The 22,341-nt window shown below is 37.8% G+C and overlaps 1 long non-coding RNA gene across 1 annotated transcript in view; it reads right to left on the reverse strand.

Annotated features, from left to right (window-relative positions):
* The window catches only part of LOC110596927 (uncharacterized), a 118,540-nt gene that overhangs the window by 89,860 nt on the left and 6,339 nt on the right, over positions 1–22,341 (reverse strand). Inside the window, exon 2 of the long non-coding RNA XR_002482779.3 lies at positions 8,088–8,126. This is a non-coding gene — a long non-coding RNA (uncharacterized LOC110596927). The remainder of the gene's footprint in view (positions 1–8,087; positions 8,127–22,341) is intronic.

A 22,341-nucleotide genomic window follows, 5' to 3' on the forward strand; every position in this document is an offset into this window, starting at 1 on the left:
GGGATGTCATCAAATTAAAGAGCTTCTGCCAAGCAAACGAAATAAGTAAAAATGTGAAGAAAGAACCTACAGAATGGGAGAAAATCTTTGCTAGCTACTCTTCTGACAGAAGATTAATATCTATAAATGTATAAAGAACTCAAAAACTTAGCACCAAAAAAGCCAAATAACTCAATTAATGGGTGAATAAATTAAACAGATACTTGTCAAAAGAAGAAATACGAATAGCCAACAAATATGTGAAAAAAAATGTTCAGGATCCCTAGAAATCATGAAAGTAGAAATCAAAATTACACTTAGATTTCATCTCATATGAATTAGAATGGCAGTCATCAAGAATACAAATAATAATATATGCTGGAGAGGATGTAGAGAGAAAAGGAACACTTCTATACTGTTGGTGGGATTGTAAGTTAGTATAATCAGTATGGAGGGTCCTTGAAGGCCTAGGAATGGAATTACCATATTCTCTGGCTGTACCACTCCTCAGTATTTATTCTAAAGAATTAAAGTCACCCTATTAAACTGATACATGGATACCCATGTTTATAGCTGCACAATTCACAATAGCCCAATTTGGAAGCAGCCTAGGAGCCCATCAATGGATGAATGGATAAAGAAAATGTGGTATATATACATGATGGAGTTTTCTTCAGCCATAAAGAAGAGTGAAATTATAGCATTTGCAGGAAAAGGGATGGAACTTGAGAATGGTATGTGAAGCGAAATAAGCCAAACTCAGAAGGTCAAGGGTCATATGTTTTCTCTCACTCGAGGAAGCCAGAGAGGAAAAAAGGAGAAGGAAAGTGGGAGGGATCCCAGGAAAACCTAAGGGACATCAGTAAAATAGAGAAAAAGGATCAGGGTAGGAAGGAGGGAGGGGAAAGATAAAACACTGGTCAATAATATTGGCCAGAGTGCCTGCAAGGTAGGCGAACCAGCGACCCACGGGCAGGTCAAGCCCAGCAACCTGCCGAGTGACAGAGCTGCCACACGCGCCTGCAGGGAACGCGGACCTGCGACCCACCAGCAGGACAGGTCCAGCGACCTGCTGAGGGGCAGGCCCATCCCCTCCCCCAGTGCCTGCAAGGTAGGCGGGTCTGTGGCCACCGGCAGATCAGGCCCAGCAGCCTGCTGAGGGGCGGAGCCGCCCCCTCCCCCCGCACCTGCAAGGTAGGTGGACCTGCGACCCATCGGGAGGTTAGGCCCAGCAACCTGCGGAGTGACAGAGGTGCCCCTCGTGCCTGCTGGGTAGGCGGACCTTCGACCGGCCAGCAGAGCAGACCTAGGGCCCGCCAGCGTGGTAGACGGATCACACCAATTGGAGGAGGATCACAGCCACTACCTGCAAGGGAGATTTTTCAACTATACAAGAGCAATATAAATAAATAGAGGGAAAATTTCAAAAACACAACAGTTTCACCAAGCAGAAAGAAACGCCAGCAGTATGAAAAGACAAGGAAAGAAAGGACCACAGGCAATGCAGGTCAACTCAACTTTAGAAGAAGTAATAGCTGCAACAGATGGAATGTCAGATAGAGAGGTCAGGATATACATGCTTCAGATGATCTGGAGTCTCAAGGAAGACATGAGACAGCAAAATCAGACAATGAAAGATCACATTGACAAGGAACTACATAAACAAATCCAGGAAGTAAAAGATCACTTTCACAGGGAGATAGAGGAAATAAAAAACAAACAAATAGAAATCCTAGAAATGCAGGAAGCAATAAACCAACTTAAAAACTCAATTGAGAATACTACCAGCAGAGTGGATCACTTAGAAGATAGAACATCAGACAATGAAGACAGAGTATTTCAACTTGAAAAGAACATAGACATCTCAGCAAGTCTGCTAAGAAACCATGAGCAGAACATCCAAGAAATATGGGATAATATCAAAAGACCAAACTTAAGAGTCATTGGGATACAGGAAGGCACAAAGCTCCAAACCAAAGGAATAAACAATCTATTCAGTGAAATAATACGAGAAAACTTCCCAGAATTGAAGAATGAGACAGAATCCCAAATCCTAGAAGCCTACAGGACGCCGAATGTGCAAAATCATAAGAGATCCACACCTAGACACATTATAATGAAGATGTCCAACATACAGAATAAGGAGAGAATTTTAAAAGCTATAAGAGAAAGGAAGCAGATTACATTTAGGGGTAAACCAATCAGGATAACAGCTGATCTCTCAACACAGACTCTAAAAGCTAGAAGATCCTGGAATAACATATTTCAAATGCTAAAAGAAAATGGGTTCCAACCAAGAATCGTGTATCCGGCGAAATTAAGCTTCAGGATGGAAGATGAAATTAAAACATTCCATGATAAACACAAGTTAAAAGAATTTGCAGCTAGAAAACCATCTCTTCAAAAAATCCTTGGCAAAACACTACAGGAAGAGGAAATGGAAAACAACAATGAAAACCAACAGTGGGAGGTAGGACAGTAAAGGGGGGAAAATAATCAAAGAGGAAAACAAATCAGGTTTAGTAGCATTAATAAACAAATATGGCTGGAAGAACAAACCATATCTCAATAACAACCCTAAATGTTAATGGCTTAAACTCACCAATTAAGAGACACAGGCTAGTTGAATGGATCACAAAACAAGACCCAACAATATGCTGCCTACAGGAGACGCATTTGATAGGAAAAGATATACATAGACTGAAGGTGAAAGGTTGGGAAAAATCATATCACTCATATGGACTGCGGAAACAAGCAGGAGTGTCCATACTCATATCAAATAAAATAGATTTCAAGCCAAAGTTAATCAAAAGGGATAAAGAGAGACACTACATACTGCTCAAGGGAACCATACACCAACAAGACATAACAATCATAAATATATATGCCCCAAACAACGGTGCTGCTATGTTCATCAAGCAAACTCTTCTCAAGTTCAAGAGTCTAATAGACCACCATACAATAATCATGGGAGACTTCAACACACCTCTCTCACCACTGGACAGATCTTCCAAACAAAAGTTGAATAAGGAAACTATAGAACTCAATAACACAATTAACAACCTAGACTTAATTGACATATATAGAATATACCACCCAACATCAAACAGCTACACTTTTTTCTCAGCAGTACATGGATCCTTCTCAAAAATAGATCATATATTATGTCACAGGGCAACTCTTAGACAATATAAAGGAGCAGAGATAATACCATGCATCTTATCTGATCATAATGGAATGAAACTGAAAATCAACGATAAAAGAAGGAAAGAAAAATCATGCATCACTTGGAGAATGAACAATAGGTTACTGAATGATCAATGGGTTTTAGAAGACATCAAGGAGGAAATTAAAAAATTCTTAGAGTTAAATGAAAACACAGACACAACATATCGGAATCTATGGGACACATTGAAAGCAGTTCTAAGAGGAAAATTCATTGCTTGGAGTTCATTCCTTAAAAAAAGAAAAACCAACAAATAAATGATCTCATACTTCATCTCAAAATCCTAGAAAAAGAAGAACAAAACAACAGCAAAAGAAGTAGAAGGCAAGAAATAATTAAAATCAGAGCTGAAATTAATGAAATCGAAACAAAAGAAACAATTGAAAAAATTGAAAAAACTAAAAGTTGGTTCTTTGAAAAAATAAATAAAATTGACAGACCCTTAGCCATGCTATTGAAGAGAAGAAGAGAGAGAACTCAAATTACTAGCATACGGGATGAAAAAGGCAAGATCACAACAGACACTTCAGAAATACAGAAGATAATCAGAAATTATTTTGAATCCTTATACTCCAATAAAATAGAAGATAGTGAAGGCATCGATAAATTTCTTAAGTCATATAATCTGCCCAGATTGAGTCAGGAGGATATAGACAACCTAAACAGACCAATATCAATTGAGGAAATAGAAGAAACCATCAAAAGATTACCATCTAAGAAAAGCCCAGGACCGGATGGGTATACAGCAGAGTTTTACAAAACCTTTAAAGAGGAACTAATACCAATACTTTTCAAGCTATTTCAGGAAATAGAAAAAGAGGGAGAACTTCCAAATTCATTCTACGAGGCCAACATCACCCTGATTCCGAAACCAGACAAAGACACTTCAAAGAAAGAAAACTACAGACCAATATCTCTAATGAACCTAGATGCAAAAATCCTCAATAAAATTCTGGCGAATCGGATACAAAAACATATCAAAAAAATTGTGCACCATGATCAAGTAGGATTCATCCCTGGTATGCAAGGCTGGTTCAATATACGGAAATCAATAAATGTTATTCACCACATCAATAGACTTAAAAATAAGAACCATATGATCATCTCGATAGATGCGGAAAAAGCATTTGACAAAGTACAGCATCCCTTTATGTTCAAAACTCTAGAAAAACTAGGGATAACAGGAATATACCTCAACATTGTAAAAGCAATTTATGCTAAGCCTCAGGCTAGCATCATTCTGAATGGAGAAAAATTAAAGGCATTCCCTCTAAAATCTGGAACAAGACAGGGATGCCCTCTCTCACCACTTCTGTTCAACATAGTTCTCGAAACACTGGCCAGAGCAATTAGACAGACGAAAGAAATTAAAGGCATAAAAATAGGAAAAGAAGAACTTAAATTATCACTATTTGCAGATGACATGATTCTATACCTAACAGACCCAAAAGGGTCTACAAAGAAACTATTAGAGCTAATAAATGAATTCAGCAAAGTGGCAGGTTATAAAATCAACACGCATAAATCAAAGGCATTCCTGTATATCAGCGACAAATCCTCTGAAATGGAAACGAGGACAACCACTCCGTTCACAATATCCTCATAAAGAATAAAATACTTGGGAATCAACCTAACAAAAGAGGTGAAAGACTTATACAATGAAAACTACAGAACCCTAAAGAGAGAAATTGAAGAAGACCTTAGAAGATGGAAAAATATACCCTGTTCATGGATAGGCAGAACTAACATCATCAAAATGGCGATATTACCAAAAGTTCTCTATAGGTTTAATGCAATGCCAATCAAAATCCCAACGGCATCTCTTGTAGAAATAGAGAAAGCAATCATGAAATTCATATGGAAGAATAAAAGACCCAGAATAGCAAAAACAATACTAAGCAGGAAGTGTGAATCAGGCGGTATAGCGATACCAGACTTCAAACTATACTACAGAGCAATAGTAACAAAAACAGCATGGTACTGGTACCAAAACAGGCGGGTGGACCAATGGTACAGAATAGAGGACACAGAAACCAACCCACAAAACTACAACTTTCTTATATTTGATAAAGGGGCTAAAAGCATGCAATGGAGGAAGGATAGCATCTTCAACAAATGGTGCTGGGAAAACTGGAAATCCATATGCAACAAATGAAACTGAATCCCTTTCTCTTGCCATGCACAAAAGTTAACTCAAAATGGATCAAGGAGCTTGATATCAAATCAGAGACACGGCATCTGATAGAAGAGAAAGTTGGCTACGACCTACATGCTGTGGGGTCGGGCTCCAAATTCCTCAATAGGACTCCCATAGCACAAGAGTTAACATCTAGAATCAACAAATGGGACTTACTCAAACTAAAAAGTTTTTTCTCAGCAAAAGAAACAATAAGAGAGGTAAATAGGGAGCCTACATCATGGGAACAAATCTTTACTCCTCACACTTCAGATAGAGCCCTAATATCCAAAGTATATAAAGAACTCAGAAAATTAGACAATAAGATAACAAATAACCCAATCAACAAATGGGCCAAGGACCTGAACAGACACTTCTCAGAGGAGGACATACAACCAATCAACAAGTACATGAAAAAATGCTCACCATCTCTAGCAGTCAGAGAAATGCAAATCAAAACCACCCTAAGATACCATCTCACTCCAGTAAGATTGGCAGCCATTATGAAGTCAAACAACAATATGTGCTGGCGAAGATGTGGGGAAAAGGGTACACTTGTACATTGCTGGTGGGACTGCAAATTGGTGCAGCCAATTTGGAAAGCAGTATGGAGATTTCTTGGAAAGCTGGGAATGGAACCACCATTTGACCCAGCTATCCCCCTTCTCGGTCTATTCCCTAAAGACCTAAAAAGAGCATGCTACAGGGACACTGCTACATCGATGTTCATAGCAGCACAATTCACAATAGCAAGACTGTGGAACCAACCTAGATGCCCTTCAATAGACGAATGGATAAAAAAAAATGTGGCATTTATACACAATGGAGTATTACTCTGCATTAAAAAATGACAAAATCATAGAATTTGGTGGGAAATGGATGGCAATAGAGCAGATTATGCTAAGCGAAGCTAGCCAAGCCCTAAAAAACAAATGCCAAATGTCTTCTTTGATATAAGGAGAGTAACTAAGAACAGACTAGGGAAGAAGAGCACGAGAAGAAGACCAACATTAAACAAGGAGGAGAGGTGGGAGGAAAAGGGAGAGAGAAGGGAAATTGCAAGGAAATGGAAGGAGACCCTCAGGGTTATACAAAATTACATACAAGAGGAAGTGAGGGGAAAGGGAAAAATAATACAAGGGGGAGGAATGAATTACAGTAGTGGGGGTAGAGAGAGAAGAGGGGAGGGGAGGGGAGGGGAGGGGGGATAGTAGAGGATAGGAAAGGCAGCAGAATACAACAGACATGAGTATATCAATATGTAAATCAATGGAAGTGTAACTGATGTGATTCTGCAAGCTGTATACGGGGTAAAATGGGAGTTCATAACCCACTTGAATCAAAATGTGAAATATGATATATCAAGAACTTTGTAATGTTTTGAACAACCAACAATAAAAAAATAGTATTGGCCAAATTATATTATTTATAATGAATATGTATGACTATATAACAAAAAATCCCATCATTATGTACAACTATAATGCACCCATAAAAAATGTGTTAGAAATCCAGATAGAAATGTTTGGCCAAACAGCTGGAAATATGGCCAAGCTCAGGGAAACTGTCCATTTGGATAGGTGGATTCACAAAAACACTAGCAGATAGTATGGAAGTCTTGCAAGTGCATGAGATATCTTAAAGGAATGTAGACGGAGAGGAGAAGAGGCACTAAGGTGAAGTCATCACCATTTTTAAGAGGTCTAGAGAGAAAGAGAAACCTACAAGGGATACTTAGAAAGAGCAAAGAAATAGGAAATAAAACAGAAGACAAAGGAGTCGAGAATTCCAGAGAGTACACAGAGGTCCAGAAGATGTCAACTGGAAAGTAAGCACTGGACTTTGCCAGGAGGTAGCCACTGGTGGCCTCAGCAAAAGCTGTTTCCGTGGATTGGTGAGTAGAGGACCTACATTTTAGTGGGTCCTGAAAAACTGTAGGAGATGAGGAGATGGAGATAGAAGAGAAATTGTTCTTTTTCGAAAAGTTTGGTAGGGTCTAACGGTGTCAAAACTTATAGATTGTGTCCCATACGTCACAAAATCAACCAACCCATAAATATTTATTATGCGTTTTTTATGCGAAAGCCATTGTGCCAAATGACTATGAGGGGAAGTTAGTCATGAAATAGTCCTTGCTATAAAGGATACAATAGGAAAGGAGAAAGTATGCAAATCCAAAAAGGCACTTCTAAAAGGAAGACCTTCAGAAACTCTTAAGTAATCAGATTCAATAAAGCACTTTTTAGAGTATATTGGCCTTAATCATCTTTTAAAAGTTGTGCCAAGAATATATGTGCATGATTTTAAAAACAAAGAAAATGTAGCTGGTCAAAAATTATAATAAAATAAATCTGATGTGTGAAACAGAAATAAGTGAGTCATTGACATTTAGAAGCATTTGACTAGTAATACAGCCCAAGACTCTTGTATTTATTCACTAAAAGGTCAAGTCTAGGGCTGGGGATGTAGTTCAGTGAGAGTGCTTGCAGAAGGCCCTGGATTCAATCTCCAGTATTGAAAAAATAAAAATAAAAAAGAATCAGGTTCAGCTGGGCATGGTAACGCACATGCCTGTAATTTCAGTGACTCGGGAGGCTGAGGCAGGAAGATCTCAATGTTTAAAGCCAACCTCAGCAACTTAGCCAGACCCTGTCTCAAAATAATTTAAAAGGAGCTGGGGGTGTAGCTTAGTGGTAGAGAACTTACCTAGCATGTGTGAGGCCCTGGGTTCCATCTCCAGCAACACTAAAAAAAGAAAAAAGATCAAGTTCAGTCTCTTTGAACATAATCATGTTATCTTACCTACCACAAGTAGATGACTATGGATTCAGTATTGTGTCTGTGAAGTATTACAACAAGGAAATTTCTCATTAGTAATTTAACAAAGTCAGCAGCAGACATTGGCATCGCCATCATAACTTTCAGTACAGAGGTCTCCTCTTCAGCCTCTTCCCCCTCCCTTGACTTTCAATATAGTTTTTCGACATGTAATAAAATACCCTCATAGTTGTAAAAATGTTTTTTCGCTGTCCCATTTTTCCACCAGCCTTCTCATCATAGCCTACTTCAGATGCAAGTGGATAAAAAGACCATCAGGTTATATAAGTCTTGCTCTTAACGGCATCCTTATCTATGAGAAGGAGTTTGGGTTTGTTTTAATTTTATATTGGGGGTTTGAACCTAGGGCACTCTACCACTGAGCCGCATACCCATCCCTTTTCTTTTTTCTTTCTTTCTTTCTTTTTTTTTTTTTTTTTTTGAGACTCTGCTATGTTGCTCAGGTGGGCCTCAAACTTGCAATACTCCTGCCTCAGCCTCAGTAGCTGAGATTATAGGTGTGCACCACTGCACCCAGCAGGAGTCTTTGCTTTTGCTGTCTCTCATGGCAGCATTCTATAATCCATGAGCCAAGTCTCAACACAAGCACAGAACCAAAGATAAAGAGGGACGGAAGAGTCGGACAGCACAACTTCTTCTCTAAGGAGGGAATGTTTCTATTTGCATTTATTTTATCCACAGTAGGATTACAAATAAGATGTCAAAGCTGACAAAGAAGCAGAAAGATCCTAAGCATCCTAGGACACTCCTGTATTTTCCTTTCTCAGCCCTAACCTTGAGTGGATACAATGACATTCATTCTGCCAAGCTTGAAAGCTGTGGTTTCCATGGCATGTTCTCCCTGTGTTCTGACAGGTGGTTCACACCAAGAGGAGGGTTGGGGAATCTTTTCCCTCCATATCACATTCCCTAGGAGAACAGAGATCTCCATAGTTGGTTGTCAAATTGGCTTCTCTCTGTGACCAAGGTCCAGTGACTCTGCAGTCTGACCAGAAAGTGAGCCTTCTGGGACAGCAGGGTAGGGTCAAATAAGACTTTCAAATATTGGTGCAATGAGCTGTAGGTTCATTTGTGAATTATATAATAACCTTCTTTCTTCAAGTGCCTGACACCAGATGGCTGCATAAATAAATAAGTTATAACCAAGTCTGTTCCAATGTTATGACTGTGGAATTTGAAATAATTCCTTTAATCAGTCATCCAAAGAGTTGAGTCTCCTTGGTGCCCTGACCTAGAAGTGGATATCTTTCACCATGACTTTTCAGAGTCCTTTGGTGATAAGAGATTTTCAGTATCCGTGAATATAAATTTAAGTTTTATTACTGAATTTTCAGGAGACAAATTAATGAAAACCTCTGGGTCTCATTTTGCTGTGGAAGTAACTACTGACATTTAAGCATTGTTGCAGGATTGGGGAGAAATGTATAAAGTTATATCATTATTTATTTTTAAAATGGAGATTTCCAAATAAACCAACCCATTAGATTTCAAAAGGGAACTTCAAAACTCAAATCTTCAACCACAGCTTTTTTGACACTGCCCGAGGTTCTTTATCTTCCTTTGACATTAAAGGATATCAAATACTTAGACAGGAAACTGTTCTATTTCTAGAATTATTAAGAACTCAAAGATGAATATAGCCATTAAACAAACTATAACTGACTTAAAATTGGTAACGAACCAAAAAAAAATCATTTGAACCTAAATCATGCTATTATAATAATGAAATATTTTGGGCATTGACAACTGATGGTACATTCAACTCCTGTATTACTGAATCAGTTGGCTCTTGAGAAAGTGGTTAAGCAGTCATCTAAGATGTTAGTGCAATAAACAATGATCTATTCTAGATCAGTGGTTGTAAATTCCAGTTATAAATAAAAACCAGGAGAAAGAGGCAGTTAAAAAATATGGATGTCCATGTCCTGCCCCGGAGATTCTGATCTAATTGGTCTATGGCGGTCTATTGCTTTAAGATCATATGTTGCTCTATAGTCCTCTGTTTTATCAAAATCGCTTTCACCCCACCCTTCCCATCAAAGTGATTCTAATGTGTAGTCAGGTTGGAAACTACTATGTCTTAGTCTCTTCTGGCTACTGTAACAAAATATTATAAACTGGGATGCTTATAGGCAAAAATAAAATCTATTTCTCCCAGTGGGGAGTCTGGGTCCAAGATTAAAGAGCTGGCCAGTTCTGTGTGTGGTGAGGGCCAGCTTTCTGCTTCACAACTTGCACTTGCTGTGTTCTCACATAGAGGAAGGAGCAAGGGAGGTCTCTGTGGCCTCTTTCATAAGAACACTTATCCCCTTACTGAGAGCTCTGCTCTCAGGACCTAATCACCTTCCAAGGCCCCACCTCTTAAGCTATTATTATGTTGGGGGTTAGGATTGCAAAACATTAATTTGAGGGCACACAAACATTCAGATCATAGCACTCTTGATCTAGATTAACTGTCTAGCTTTTTATGATACTGACCTCTTATTTATAGTTGATATAAGCCATACAGTATGACAGGTGAACTTGTAAAATATTTCCTTTATGATAATTTATTCTACACAGTATTTCTCTCAACTTAATGGTTTAGAAAATTAAAATAACTAAAAAATATAAAATAGCACCTACAAAGTGATTACAAGTAAAAATCATGGGTATGTGTAGAAGTGAGGTATAGATGAGCCACCAGATGACTTTTAAATGTCTCTAAAAAGTTGTTAGCAAAAGCTTTGGAGTAAAATCATAAAGTTTTCTATTTAAATACCTCATTGAGGAGAAAAGTTAAGTGACTTTCAGGTTTCACCTCATTTTACGAGAGGTATTGGTTAGGACCTATGTTCCTAGATTCTCATTTTAATATTCTTCCATGGAGATGAAACCACTTCATAGTGCATAATTACTTGTTTTAAATCCATCAGGCAATCAGCATACATGTGAACAAAATTGAAAAGGAAGAAAATAGTATCCTTATCCTCAAAAAGCCTATTACTCCACCAGCTAAGTAAAGTGAGAGACTGGTCAAGTTATTGATGTCATATTTGATGTTAACCTCTCCCATGTTACCCTGTTTAGACATGAGCTAGTGTAGCATTTGGGAAACAAAGGAGAAAATCTGCGGTTTTGACACATTAGTTCCATTTACTTTGCATTTCTGGGGAAGAAACATGTTGATGCCCTTACCCATCAAATAAGCTGACTTCTTGCCAAATGGATGTGATCATAGGCTAAGGGTGAACCTTCCAGTCAGGAAGCAAGCAAAGGACAAGATGACACCAGGCTCACTTTATGGGCCTTGTGCTTGATTAATAGCACTGTTAGAGATTTTAAAAGAAAAAGAGATGATGGTACTAAAATGATGTCATCTACTTAACTGGAGAAAAACTACTGCTGCATACCTGTAGTAATATCAAGGTTACAGCTGACAACAGATATCCTAGCTCTAAGAAAGAAAATTCATAATCTCATTCTTTTCCTCAATTATCTTAGTTTTTCAACCAAAGTTTGAAGTTATTCTGTTTTATTTCTGTTAAAAATCTCAACAATTTTATTTTAGATTTTTTTTTTTTTTTTTTTTTTAGTAGCAGTACTGGGAATGGAACTTGGGAGCACTCTACCACTAGCTACTTCTCTAGCCCTTTTATTTTGAGATAGTGTCCTCGAGCTACATTCCTCAGGCTGGACTTAAATTTGTGATCCTCCTGCCTTAGCCAGGTCACTGGAATCACATGACTTGGCTAAGGCATGTGCTACCAGGCCTAGTTAGATTTCCCTTGCCCCCACCCCCTCCATGATTGTGGGTCCAACCCAGGGCTTTGCCTACATCAGGCAAGGGCTCTACCACTGAGCTACTTCTCCAGCCTAACTTATTTCCTAAACTTCATTTGCAGCAAATGAAACTTTCAAGGAAAAAAAGTGACTTTATTTATAAATCCATTCAACAAATATTTGTTGCAAGCCTACTATATGCTAGGTACTGTGCTGTAAAGAATTATATAGGGTCATAGATACTATAATCCTAGGCCAGGAAAGAGATAGTAAACAAGTAAAAACCTAAGAAAATCACAGTGATAATGAAGTACCAAAAAAGAAAGGAAACACGAAATTGTGAGAGAATAATGGAAAGGCTTGCTTAAATGGAGGGTATTGTCGCAAAGCGCTATCTAGGGAGAGAGATCCACGCACATGAAGATCCTAATGTGGGATAAAAACAAAACAAAACAAACAAAAAAACAAAAAAACAAAAAACAGGGCTGAGGTTGTGGCTCTAGCCGTTGCGTGCTCGCCTGGCATGCGTGCGGCCCGGGTTCGATCCTCAGCACCACATACCAACAAAGATGTTGTGTCCGCCAAGAACTAAAAAATAAATATTAAAAATTCTCTCTCTCTCTCTCTCTCTCTCTCTCTCTCTCTCTCTCTCTCTCTCTCTCTCTCCTCTCACTCTCTCTTAAAAAAAAAAAAAAAAAAAACCAGTAACTGACCAAAGAACAGACTGGTATGCAAGGAGCAAAGAAGACTGTGAACCAAGATTTAAAGAATAGTAAGGGTCTTTAACTTTTAGAGTCCACAGAGTCCACAGGGGCTTGAATTTTCATTCTCATGGAAGATATCAAAAATGTTTGTTCAAGTAGAAGATGACATATTCTGATGTTGTGTGTGTGTGTGTGTGTGTGTGTTTGATTTTACCTTTCACATATCCAGGTTGCCTACAGTACGTGTGAAATATTAGAGTGATCTCAACATTGAAATGACATAATTGTAAACAAGATTTTCTTGCTTGCTGGATGTAATACTTAACTCTTTGTGGAATCCCAAAGTCACCAAGACACGAGGCTAATGAAGGAGAACAGAAATGGAGCATTGAGGGCCATGGTTTTAATAGATTCAACATTAAACATTTTATTTTTAACTTAAAAGATGTACATTGATCCATCAGTCTCCCATGTAGGAGCATGAGTCCTTTGATACACTTTATTAGCTTTTATTTTCTGCCAGCATAAAACACACTTGTAATTACCCACAAAGCATGCATGTAACAGTGCTAGAATAGGAGGAAAGTACATCCATGGGAAGAAATAAAAATTAGTGTGGACCAGACTGCAAGGTCATGACTCCTTCAAAGCACAAACTGTGTGTTGCATGAGGTGAAACAATAGCTATAGAAAACAAGAAAACCTGGAAGCAGTGGTTATACAGCTATGTAGTTGAGATCTCTATTTACCTTAAGTAAAGGTGACTCATTACTTGAATTAAGTGAGAAGCTATTCACATTGTTTCAAACAGTCTTACCCAAATCATAAGTACTAATCAAAATATAAAAATAATCCCAAAGCTCCTAAAAATCAGGCTAATATTAAGTGTATGGTTGTTGGTTTCCCTTACATATAATAAGACATTTCAAATTTATCAATTCATACTCAGACTCTTCTTTGATTTCCATTTTGAGAGTCAATTTTCACATTTACCCAATAATTTGGCTTTAATATATAGTATAAAATTTATTATATTCTTTTTTAAAAAATGTTTACTTATTTTTAGTTGTAGTTGGGCACAATACTTTTATTTATTTATTTTTATGTGGTGCTGAGAATTGAACCCAGGGCCTCCCACATGCCAGGTGAGTGCTCTACCACTCAGCCACAATCACTGCCCTATTATATTCTTTAATAAATTAAACTGTCCTAAGTTGTCACTTTCCTTGAATTTTGGATCATGTTCTCCTTCTATAATTCTACTCAAAAGGAGTTTATGCTAGGCATGGTGGCTCACACCTGTATTCCCAGGAGCTCAGGAGGCTGAGATAGGAGGATCGCCAGTTCAAAGTCAGCTTCAGCAATGGTGCGGCATTAAGCAATTTAGTAAGACACTGTCCCTAAATAAATAGCAACATAAGCTGGAGATGTGGCTCAGTGGTTGAGTGCCCCTGAGGAGTCTATCTGTTAATGCCTAACTTCAAACCTAAAGACTAAAAATATATATATTAAGTATTTGCTAATAAAATATTTTTATTAAATAGCACCCATCCCCAAATATACATCCTCATGCAAAGGTTTTAAAAGTGCCTTCTATTTGTATAGTGCAGTGTGTTTCACGTGCATTATTTCACCTAAGTCTCCAAGCAACGGGGGGAGGTCAGTGTCATTTTTTTCATTTTGAAGAAGACAAAATGAAACTCAGAGGTGGTCAGTGACTTACACTATACATAATCCAGTGGAAAAGTGGCAGAACTAGAGCTGGAAGGAACAGAGACTTTTGATGCTTTGGTTTTTCTTTTTTCTTTTTTTTTTTTCTTTTAAATCTTAATATTTATTGTTTAGTTTTCAGGGGACACAACATCTTTATCTGTATGTGGTGCTGAGGATCGAACCTGGGCCGCGAGCACATGCCAGGTGAGTGCGCTACCGCTTGAGCCACATCCCCAGCCCCTGGTTTTTCTTTTTAATCTCCTGATAATATCAACCAAGGCCAAAGAGCAATAAATGGGACTTCTATCTTCTTACCCCATCACAGCTTTGAGATGTCCAAACCTACTGAAGGTCAAGATATTATTTGAGTTAAAGACTCTCTTCCTCCTCTCCAGGGTTAAAGTGAAATAAAATTAGTGAGGAAGCCTCCTTTTTAAAATTAGTTTGTATGGGGCTTTCATAGTATTTCTGGAAGTAGTTCTAGATAACCTCACAGAGTGTTTTGAGACTGTGATAGAGAATCCCTGTATGATGTTAGCTTAGCTTAGAGGACCTGCATCATGGAAGCATAGCAACATTACTGGATGATGGTAGGTAATCTTTTAATTTTGTTACAGCAGACTCTGCATTAAAAATTAAAGGTTGGGGGCTGAAGATGTGGCTCAAGCGGTAGCGCGCTCACCTGGCATGCGCGGCCCGGGTTAGATCCTCATCACCACATACCAACAAAGATGTTGTGTCCGCTGAGAACTAAAAAATAAATATTAAAAAATTCTCTCTCTCTCTAAAAAAAAAAAAAAAAAAATTAAAGGTTGGGCTGGGTATGTGGCTCAAGCCATAACGAGCATGCCTAGCTTGCGCAGGGCACTGGGTTCCATCCTCAGCACCACATACAAATAAAAGATGTTGTGTCCACCGAAAACTAAAAAATAAATATTTTAAAAATTCTCTCTCTCTTTCTCTCTCTCTCTTTAGAAAAAAATTAAAGGGCTATTTAAAAAGTGAACTACAGTAAAAATTTTTATCTAGGTCAACGAATAAATATAGAAGAATATAAACAGGAGGAAAAAAGTATTTCCAGCAACTCTGAATCATTCTCAAATTTGGATCAGTCTTTGGTAACAACCTTAATGACCTTTCTTGATACTCAAAGTGAGAAATCCAAAATTCAGAGGGAAAAAAAACCACGTAAGAGTAATCCTATGAATCATTTAGGGTGAATTTGGCTTAAACACTGGTTCTAGCTTCAGATCTTTTCTACTTATGAAGAACGTTCTTCATATCCCTAGTTATAAGAAGAATGTAATCTCTAATTGTATATATAATTCTTGTAGATTCAACCATCAATTTTTTTTAACTTCATATAAAGAGTATAATAAGGAAAGCCCAAGAAATTTATATTTTATTAGAAGATTGTAGGTTACTCTCTTAATACTCTACATGTCATTTCCTCTGTAATGGGGACCTACTGGGTAAGCTTTCCTCTTGGCTGAAATGACTTTCTGGCACTGCACCTTCCAAAGCAAGAAGCAGAAACCAAAATGACCTTTAATCCTAAAAAAAAAAGAAGAAGAAGAAGAAGGAGAAGGAGAAAGAGGAGAACATCTAGGAATGGTGGGAGAATTTCATCTCAAAAAGATGAGCAGCAAGACCCAATCTCAAAAATATTCAAATGAATAAGTAAATAAAATACACTATTTATATTTGATTAAAGATCTACATCCATTATCATTTTTCTGTGATATCTTGGTCATATACATTTCAAATTGATTCTACGTCCATCCTCAATCCACCAATGGTTTCTGTCACGTATGGGATTAAATTCTGACTTGTTTAAAAGGTTGATGACCTGAAAAATATATCCATATATATCTTCTCATTATTTACTATTAACTGTAGAGCAAAAAAAGGGGTAAAATTATAATATACATACTATAATTAGATTTATTTCAATTTTCCAAGATGAACGATTTGCATTACAGTGATCCTAATTAAACATGATAAATCTAGATGCCCAATTCCAAGAATATGTAGACATTGGTGGTACTTCATTTAGGGATTGTTGGTTAAAATTGGAAAGGAGGTCAATTCAGGTGCTCAGTGAAAGAGTGGGTTTGCTGGTTTCCAGGGATACTACACTGCATGTTGAATGGAATGGAGAGAACTCCCAGAATAGAAACGAGGTCCGCATTTAGAAGATTGTTGCATCATTCATGTAGAGATAGTAGTGACTTAGATTAGGATTATAGTGGTAACAGTGACAGAAATGGAGGAATTTGAGAGAGATTTTGAAGTAGAATGGACAGAATATACTGATGAATTAGATTTGGGAGTTAAGGAAAACAAGAAATCAAGGACATTCATTAGGTTATTTATCTGAGCTATGGTTGTGGGTGGTCAGATTTATTAAGATTGAGAAGAACACAACATTGCAGTAAGATGTGTAGAAGTCAGTTGTGTTTTAGACAATGATGTATTTAAGATACCTATCTGTTAGAGTCTGTAAACAAGTCAGGATGGCGCCTGGCATTTTGCCAGGGGGAGTGGTTTGTGAGGTGGTGTCAGTGAGCCATTAAGTGTGGAGATTTCTTATTGGTTGACTGCTGTATCTAGTTTATGTTAATTAAGATAAGCTGTGTGGAATGTATAAATACCCCTCCGGTCCTACAATAAACGGCTCCCACTCCTGCTGTATCAATGTACACAAGTTGTTCGTCACCCCCTGGTTAGTTTGCTGCAGCTGGACTGCGGCACCTATCAGCCATCCAACTGAAGAAAGTCATTAGACCTGGAGTTTGGAGCTGAGGGGTCAGGTATTTTGAGGATGTAGATCTCTCAGTACCCACTCATATCCTCTGACATGATGGTTCTGGCAGATTTGAGATATCAGGTAGAAGAAAAGAGTTTCTTGCATGAGTGATTAAGGTACAGACAACACAGCTGACATTTGTTTCCTATTTCTGAATGTGCCTACTTACTTTTCAACCACAGAACCACTTGGAAACCCTTAACTTGGAATTCTGAGGGTTGCTCAGCCTGGTTTCAGAGTATAAAGGAACCAACCATGTGGATCTTTCCCATCCTCTCTGATAGAGGCTCTGGGTGCTGTGAAAATATCCTTAAAGGGCCTGAATTCACACATCAGCCTATTCCTTCTCCCGCAAGAAGATTCCCAATGATTCTCATCTCCTTTATTTATATCTTTGTACGGTCTCCTCCCACACTAAATCAGAGTTTATGTCTGCTACCAATGAGCAAGATGGGTAACTTGTAAGGCTAGGCCATAATGGCATGGCAGCTTTCATGGCGTCTTGGAATTACTTACTCTGCGGAAGTTATTGCCATATTCTGAAGATGTTCAAGCAGCCCTGAAAAATTCACATGAAAAGGAACTAAGATCTTGAACCAATGGCCAGAGCCATTTTGCGGGCTGTGCTAGTGAACCCCCTTGAAAGTGTTTCCTCTAGCCTTAGTCAGGCCTTAGGAAGGCTTCTGCTGACATCTCATACAACCCCAGCCAGAACCACCATCCCAACCACTACAGAATTCCTGACACAGAGAAAGTATGAAAAGATAAATGATGATTATTTTTTAAGTTTGAGGAGATTCATTACACAGTAGTGGATAACGAATTTATCCTTAGGGAGGTAGTATTATTGTTGTTATAAGCAACTTTATTACTAGAACTTTCTATTTTGTAATGTTAAAAGCATGAAAAGTAAAAATTTTTAAAAAAGCAGGAAAAGTAAATTGACCTGTGAATTTTCCAGAAGAGAGACATCTAAACATTAACTTAACTCCATTGACTCTGGCTTTTGTTTTACAATGCTGCAGGTCAAACTTGCACCCTAGAACATGGTAGACAAACCCCCTACCACTGAGCCACACCCAGGCCCAACCCATTGACTTTTTTTTTTTTTTGGTACTGAAGATTGAATTCAGGGGTGCTTTACCACTGAGTTACACCCCAGTCCTTTTTATTTTTTAATCTTTATACAGGGTATCACTAATTCATTTTGGGTCTCGCTAAATTGCTAAGCTGGCCTCAAACTTGGAATCCTCTGTCTCATCCTCCCTTGGCTCTTACATCCCAAACTCTGTGCTAAGAACTCAATAAAGCAGAAGCTGTGATTATTTGTTAACTTCATTAATTAATGGTACTTTAGGAATTCAGCCTGCCTGACAAAAGGAAATACGAAAATATTTTGAATCTTTTGTTTTTATGTCACAAACAGTTCCAAAGTTCAGAGGAAGGAACTTTGGTGTTTCCTTTACACCAAAGCAGATTGAGCTGTGCTATGTTATTTATCTGAGAATAGGAAGTTATGTGATTATGAATTCTAAATATCAGTCAGAATTATTCACAACAAATTCTCCTAGGATCTAACTTCTAAGTGAAATCTGCCAGGAAAAAAGAAAAAAAAAAAAAAAGCTTGATGTTTACCCCTGTCTTGGAAAGTTGTTCTTCGTTCTTAACAGCCAACTAAATGAATAGAATTTATTAGGTCATAAATTCATTTTTTGTGCAAGCACCCTAACACATAAAATGTGGTTTTGCTGATAATAGCTGGGAGTCCCTTCTTACAATACAATATCTAAATGGCTAGATACTGACAATCCTACCAAAATAATACTTTTCAAGTTCATTTTGCATATATTACTTCATTTGAATCTTAAAACTCGTAGGTGGGCAGTTCATTCAATTTTAATGGATCAGAAAATGGAGGCCCAGAGAGGTTAACCAACCTCACTTACTTAATCAATTTACCTTTCTTAAATAAAAGAGGGATGAATTGTTTTCTGAGGTATCTTAAAATCCTCTTATTCCAAGGGATTGAGGTAGATCTAATCTGTGTGTGATATACAGAAAACACAGAGTAGGAGTTAGATCTAGCTCTTGTCTCTGGCTGGCCTAGCCTTGAATGCTTTGGAGTAATCACTTATTCTTTCTGAATCTCAGTAGCCTGTAAAAGAAAGTTAATGAGATACACACGATAGAATTAGTTTGCAGTCCAACTGAAATAAAATATGTAAATCTCTTATTTGCCCTGGGACCTTGATCTAGTTAAGTGACTCTCCCTCAGACCTAGTTCCCATGCATAAAATGCCATGACTGGCAGGAAGAACTTCATTTTGGTCAAGTGCAGCAGATGCTGTGATGTGCCCCCTCCTCAAGCCCTGTTTTAAGACTGAAGCACCCCTGACTCCTGTTGCCTCTTCCTAGGAGGCAGCCCAGATTAATGGCTGTCAGTAAGGTGATGAAAGTCAGACCCTCTTAACTCAATTTTGAAAAAAATATGAAACTCTGTCAGTTCAGACCTCCTTATGAAAAGGCTGAGCTCTTTTACAGAACTCCACTGGGATCCAACCACTGTCTCTGTCCAGTCTTGTTTCCTTCACTCCCTTGTGAATGCTCTCCCTGAGAGCACCCGCCCCCAGAAACTACTTTTGTACAAATTTCCATCTCAGATTCTGTTTTCTGGGAACCCAACCTTCCTGTTATAACATGATGATAATGAGATAACAGATTTTAAAAAGAGTGCTTTGAAAACTGTAACGTTAGAGGCAACATTAGATACACTTGACCATAGCGTAATGAGGATTAACTAGAAAATACTGGGTTGTTTTCTTATTCCTCCCACAAATGAGGTTCCTCGGGCACCATTCTACATTATGACTTCAGAAATGAGAAAGGCGACCTTGCACAGAAGTAGGATGTTATATAGGAGGAGCCTTTTCTAATCAAGAAAATTCAGGGAAATCTTCAGTTTGGAGAAGAGAGATGAGAGGAGAAATTAGGGCAAGAAGGTGACATATTTGCATCCACACTTTACCCCTCTGGGGGTGTGATCTGTGGGGGGGAAGTGATTAAAAACATCCAGACAGGTTCAAGCAAGACTAAGAACCTTGGGGCTATGGCTGGATCCTCTGGGAATAGGAGAGGGAAGCTGTGGAACAGGAGAAACTCCATTAGCACTGTGTGGCTAGAAGCAATGGCTGAACATTGGTAGAAAGGAGTCCAGACATCTGAGCCCAGCACCCCAATCCTTGCTTGTGACTGAAGTCTAACAGGCTGTGCAGGAACTCAAGTACACCCTGCCCTTCTCCCCACAAAGGAGAGAACAGGATACTGAGCCTAGGGCAGGCCGCAGAAACCTGGGGTTAGGAAGAGGAGGAAGGAACTCTGCAAGGCCATCAAAGCCCTAAAATCTGCTGAAAATATGACAAACTGACTTGAGGGAGAAATCCCGATGAGATAATGCCAGCCTGGAAGAGGGTTTGAAGTTTACAGGGAGACAGAAAACAATCATTGCATGCAGAGAGTGTTAAGATGTTTTACTTTTAAAAATAATTATTAAAAACATAGATTTATAGATAAGTATAAAGTGACTTATGTGTTTTGTTTTGTGGGCTGTTTATGTTACATGTTTCAGAGATGTTGGATGTTGACTTTATATTCTATTTAAACTTTGTTTTAATTTTTGGGAGGTGTGATTAAGTACTGGGATTAAGCCCAGGGCCTTGCACATGCTAGGCAAGCGCTATACCACTGAGCAATACTGCTAGTGATTTTTTTTTTTTTAAACACACATTTTTATCAACTACCAAGGAAAGTCCATACAAAATAGATAGATTGGGAGAAAATAGTAACTTGATAATATATCAATTTATTTATCATAAAGAGTAAAAACATCATACTGGTATTTACAGAGTCATAAAATAAGCAAACATTTTGTCAAACTCAACGTAGGACACATTCTGTATCTAGTTTTAGGCCATGATGTAGAAAATAGCTTATTATAATTGATTTAAATCTCTTTCCATATAGTGAAACAAAAATCAAAAGGTGCATTTATGATTTAAGCTGTTGTCTATTAATTTATTATCAAGTTATTTAATTTAAAACAAAGTTATAAAACACATAGGAAAAGGGTTATGTTTACAGAGAGATTTTTACAATGTTATATTTGTGAAATGTAAGCATACATCCAATGCATACTTAAGTAATAGTTAAGGAAATAAAACAATGAAATGAAAGACTAGTTAAGTGCATACTAACATGCTGAACCATTTTGGTGGTTGTGACATGTATTTCTTTTTTTAAAAAATATATTTTTAGTTGTAGATGAACACAATATCTTTATTTATTTATTTTTATGTGGTGCTGAGGATCAAACCCGGTGCCTCACACGTTCAAGACAAGTGCTCTGCCACTAAGCCCCAGCCCTGTTACATGTACTTCTTGAAGTATAATTTTTATTTAATATATTTCTTTAAGAATTAAAAAAAAAACGCATTTATGTTCACAGAAAAAAAAAATGGCCAGGATGTATTCTAAAATGTTACTAGGAGTTTTTTTTTCTCAAACTAGTTAATTTTTATTACATATTTCATATTATTTTTTGCATTCCAAATTTCCTATGGTAAATATATTACTTTTTGAATCAGAAAATAAATCCATAAATATTAATAAGGATCTGGACAGGAATGACCATCTGATTTTGTTGGTAGAAATTATCTTTTTTTTTTTTTTAATAAAAGGACTGTAAAGCAGGTGAAAGGAAATCATAGAGGTGGTCATGCCATGGTAGAAGACTGGCATTTTATCCTGTAGTTTACTGAGAGCTAGTGAAAGATGAGTCTGGCAAAGATCACTCTAGGCATAATATGAAGAATGGACTAGAAAGGACTGAGAGACACAAAATTCTTAGTAGGCAGTTATAAGGATCTGAAGGAAAACTTACCAGGATGAAACCTATGCTCATATTAAGAAACAAGAGCCAGGCGTGGTGGTGCACACCTGTAATCCTAGCAACTCAGGAGGCTGAGGCAGGAGAATCTCAAGTTTGAGGCTAGCCTCAGCAACTTCACTCATATTAAGAAACAAACTTTGTGTATTTCCTCAGATCCCCTGACTACCTCCTTTTCTCTAAGTCAGCCCT

Source organism: Ictidomys tridecemlineatus, chromosome 1 (assembly GCF_052094955.1).
Source record: "Ictidomys tridecemlineatus isolate mIctTri1 chromosome 1, mIctTri1.hap1, whole genome shotgun sequence".
NCBI lineage: Eukaryota > Metazoa > Chordata > Mammalia > Rodentia > Sciuridae > Ictidomys > Ictidomys tridecemlineatus.